Consider the following 5,000-nt stretch of genomic DNA (forward strand, 5'->3'; position numbering starts at 1 on the left):
CAGGTGGTACCCACTTCAGAGCGAGTGTGGGGAGCTGGCACAGGACGTACCGGACTGGGGAGGTGCACTGGAGGCCTGGTGCGTGGAGCCGGCACAGGTGGCACCGGACTGGTGACACACTTCAGGGGCGAGCGTGCGGGGTGGCACCGGACTGGTGAGTTGGCACAGGACTAACCAGACTGCTAACAGGCTCTTCAGGTCGGATGCTGTGCAAAACACACCTACATAACATTTCTCTCATCTCTCTCTCTCCCGAGCGTCTGCTAAATGACTTAAATGTAAATGTACTGGGGGATGGCACAGATGGCACCAGACTGATGACAGGCTCTTCAGGGTGAGTACTGGGGGCTGGCACAGATGGCACCGGACTGATGACAGGCTCTTCAGGGTGAGTACTGGGGGCTGGCACAGATGGCACCGGACTGATGACAGGCTCTTCAGGGTGAGTACTGGGGGCTGGCACAGATGGCACCGGACTGATGACAGGCTCTTCAGGGTGAGTACTGGGGGCTGGCACAGATGGCACCGGACTGATGACAGGCTCTTCAGGGTGAGTACTGGGGCCTGCACAGATGGCACCGGGCTGATGACAGGCTCTTCAGGGTGAGTACTGGGGGCTGGCACAGATGGCACCGGGCTGATGACAGGCTCTTCAGGGTGAGTACTGGGGGCTGGCACAGATGGCACCGGACTGATGACAGGCTCTTCAGGGTGAGTACTGGGGGTTGGCACAGATGGCACAGGACTGATGACCCGCTCTTCAGGGTGAGTACTGGGGGCTGGCACAGATGGCACCGGACTGATGACAGGCTCTTCAGGGTGAGTACTGGGGGCTGGCACAGATGGCACCGGACTGATGACAGGCTCTTCAGGGTGAGTACTGGGGGCTGGCACAGATGGCACCGGACTGATGACAGGCTCTTCAGGGTGAGTACTGGGGGCTGGCACAGATGGCACCGGACTGATCCACTCTCCGCTGCTCCGCCGACCACCCCTTGTCTCTCCTTTACCTCCGTCACACGCTGCTTGGTCCTTGCTTGGTGGGATATTCTGTCACGTTCATAATAAGGACGGGACCAAGGCGCAGCGTGTGTAGAGTCCCACATCTTTATTTTGGTGAAACATGTGGTGCACATGCACAAACACAAAACAATATCCCACCAACACAGGTGGGAAAAATGGCTACCTAAATATGATCCCCAGTTAGAGGCAACGATTACCAGCTGCCTCTAATTGGGAACCATACAAAACACCAACATAGAAATATTGAGCTAGAACACCCCCTAGTCACGCCCTGACCTACTATACCATAGAGAACCAAGGGCTCTCTATGGTCAGGGCGTGACCCATATAGTCATCGTATGGCCATCATATAAGCATCATATAACCATCATAAACCCATCATATAGCCATCATATAAGCATCATATAACCATCATAAACCCATCGTATGGCAATCATATAACCATCATAAACCCATCGTGTGGCCATCATATAAGCATCATATAACCATCATAAACCCATCATATGGCCATCATAAACCCATCATATTGTAACGGTTTTCTAATGGTGAAGGAGAGTCGGACCAAACTGCAGCGTGTAGATTTTGATCCATGTTTAATAAAACAACGTAACACGAATCAAAATACAAATACTACAAAACAATAAACGTAATGAAAACCGAAAACAGCCTATACTTGTGCAAACTAACACAGAATAAGGACATCAAGACACTAAGGACAATCACCCACCATACAACCAAAGAATATGGCTGCCTAAATATGGTTCCCAATCAGAGACAACGATAACCACCTGCCTCTGATTGAGAACCACTCCAGACAGCCATAGACTTTCCTAGAAAACCCTACTAAGCTACAATCCCACTAACATACACACCAAAACCCCCAGACAAAACACACCACAATACAAAAACTCCATGCCACACCCTGGCCTGACCCAATACATAAAGATAAACACAAAATACTTAGACCAGGGCGTGACAGAACCTCCCCCCCCTAAGGTGCGGACTCCCGAACGCACCTCAACACAATAGGGAGGGTCCGGGTGGGCGTCTGTCCATGGTGGCGGTTCCGGCGCGGGACGTGGACCCCACTCAATAAATGTCTTAGTCCCCTCTCCTCGCGTCCCTGGATAGTCCACCCTCGCCGCCGACCATGGCCTAGTAGCCCTCACCCAGAACCCCACTGGACTGAGGAGCAGATCGGGACTGAAGGACAGCTCGGGACTGAGGCAGCTCGGGAGTGAGAGAAAGCTCGGGAGTGAGAGAAAGCTCGGGAGTGAGAGAAAGCTTGGGAGTGAGAGAAAGCTCGGGAGTGAGAGAAAGCTCAGGAGTGAGAGGAAGCTCAGGAGTGAGAGGAAGCTCAGGCAGGTAGATAGATCTACCAGATCCTGGCTGGCTGGTGGTCTCAGCAGATCCTGGCTGACTGGCAGATCCTGGCTGACTGGCAGATCATGGCTGACTGGCACTTCTGGCGGATCCTGGCAGACTGGTGGATCCTGGCTGACTGGTGCTACTGGCAGATCCTGGCCGACTGGCACTTCTGGCGGATCCTGGCAGACTGGTGGATCCTGGCTGACTGGTGCTATGGGCGGATCCTGGCCAACTGGCACTTCTGGCGGATCCTGGCTGACTGGCACCTCTGGAAGATCCTGGCTGACTGGCAGATCCGGAAGAGTCTGGCTGACTGGCAGATCTGGCAGAGTCTGGCTGACTGGCAGATCTGGAAGAGTCTGGCTGACTGGCAGATCTGGAAGAGTCTGGCTGACTGGCAGATCTGGAAGAGTCTGGCTGACTGGCAGATCTGGAAGAGTCTGGCTGACTGGCAGATCTGGAAGAGTCTGGCTGACTGGCAGATCTGGAAGAGTCTGGCTGACTGGCAGATCTGGAAGAGTCTGGTTGACTGGCAGATCTGGAAGAGTCTGGCAGACTGGCGGCGCTGGGCAGACTGGCGGCGCTGGGCAGACTGGCGGCGCTGGGCAGACTGGGAGCACTGGCGACGCTGGGCAGACTGACGGCGCTGGGCAGACTGGCGGCGCTGGGCAGACTGGTGGCGCTGGGCAGACTGGGAGCACTGGCGGCGCTGGGCAGACTGGGAGCACTGGCGGCGCTGGGCAGACTGGCGGCGCTGGGCAGACTGGCGACGCTGGGCAGACTGGCGACGCTGGGCAGACTGGCGACGCTGGGCCGACTGGCGACGCTGGGCAGACTGGGAGCACTGGCGGCGCTGGGCAGACTGGAGACTCCGGCAGCGCAGGAGAAGAGAAAGGCTCCGACAGCGCTAAACAGGCGGGAGGCTCCGGCAGCGCAGGAGAGGAGACAGGCTCTGGCTGCGCTAAACAGGCGGGAGGCTCCGGCAGCGCAGGAGAGGAGACAGGCTCTGGCCGCGCTAAACAGGCGGGAGGCTCCGGCAGCGCAGGAGAGGAGACAGGCTCTGGCTGCGCTGAACAGGCGAGGCGCACTGAAGGCCTGGTGCGTGGTGCTGGAACCGGTGGTACTGGATCGAGGACACGCACAGGAAGCCTGGTGCGGGGAGCTGCTACCGGAGGACTAGAGTGTGGAGGTGGCACAGGATGGGCTAGACCGTGAAGGCGTACTGGAGATCTTGAGAGCAGTGTTGGCACAGGACGTGTAAGGCTAGGGATGTGCCCAGGAGGCCTGGTGCGTGAGGCTGGCACCAACTTCACCAGCCGACTAACACGCACCTCAGGACGAGTATGGAGCGCTAACCCAGGTGCCATCAAATCCCCGACACGTTCCGTCGGTCGAATTCCATGCAAAAAGCACCAACACAGCAACTCCTCATTTCTCTCTCCTCCAATTTCCCCATTAACTCCTTCACTGTCTCTGTTTCGCTCACCTCCAACACCGGCTCTGGTTCTGGTCTCCTCCTTGGCTCCTCACGATAAACAGGGAGAGTTGGCTCAGGTCTGACTCCTGACTCTGCCACACTCTCCCTTAGCCCCCCCCAAGAAATTTTTGGGGCCGATTCTCAGGCTTACGTCCGCGTCGCCGTGCTGCCTCCTCATATCTGCGCCTCTCAGCTTTCACCGCCTCCAGTTCCTCCTTGGGGCGGCGATATTCTCCAGCCTGAGCCCAGGGTCCTTCTCCGTTTAGGATTTCCTCCCATGTCCAGAAATCCTTATAGCGCTTCTCCTCTTTGGGCTGCTCCTGCCTGTTCACACGCTGCTTGGTCCGTTGGTGGTGGGTGATTCTGTAAAGGTTTTCTAATGGTGAAGGAGAGTCGGACCAAACTGCAGCGTGTAGATTTCGATCCATGTTTAATAAAACAACGTAACACGAATCAAAATACAAATACTACAAAACAATAAACGTAATGAAAACCGAAAACAGCCTATACTTGTGCAAACTAACACAGAATAAGGACATCAGGACACTAAGGACAATCACCCACCATACAACCAAAGAATATGGCTGCCTAAATATGGTTCCCAATCAGAGACAACGATAACCACCTGCCTCTGATTGAGAACCACTCCAGACAGCCATAGACTTTCCTAGAAAACCCTACTAAGCTACAATCCCACTAACATACACACCACAACCCCCAGACAAAACACACCACAATACAAAAACTCCATGCCACACCCTGGCCTGACCCAATACATAAAGATAAACACAAAATACTTAGACCAGGGCGTGACACATATGGTCATCATAAACCCATCATATGGCCATCATATAAGCATCATATAACCATCATAAACTCATCGTATGCCCATCATAAACCCATCATATGGTCATCATAAACCCATCATATGGCCATCATATAAGCATCATATGGTCATCATAAACCCATCATATAACCATCATATAGTCATCATATGGCCATTATACAGCCATCATATAACCATCATAAACCCATCGTATGGCCATCATATAAGCATCATATAATCATCATAAACCCATCATATGGCCATCATATTAGCATCATATAACCATCATAATCCCATTATATAATC

At 53.9% G+C, this 5,000-nt stretch overlaps 1 non-coding gene across 1 annotated transcript in view; it reads right to left on the reverse strand.

Annotated features, from left to right (window-relative positions):
- Positions 1 to 4,972: 4,972 nt before the first annotated feature.
- The window catches only part of LOC115123322 (small nucleolar RNA SNORD113/SNORD114 family), a 73-nt gene continuing 45 nt past the window's right edge, over positions 4,973 to 5,000 (reverse strand). The window contains exon 1 of the small nucleolar RNA XR_003862589.1: positions 4,973 to 5,000. This exon is cut by the window's right edge and continues 45 nt beyond it. This is a non-coding gene — a small nucleolar RNA (small nucleolar RNA SNORD113/SNORD114 family).

Source organism: Oncorhynchus nerka, unplaced genomic scaffold (genome assembly GCF_034236695.1).
Source record: "Oncorhynchus nerka isolate Pitt River unplaced genomic scaffold, Oner_Uvic_2.0 unplaced_scaffold_1443, whole genome shotgun sequence".
Classification (NCBI taxonomy): Eukaryota; Metazoa; Chordata; class Actinopteri; order Salmoniformes; family Salmonidae; genus Oncorhynchus; species Oncorhynchus nerka.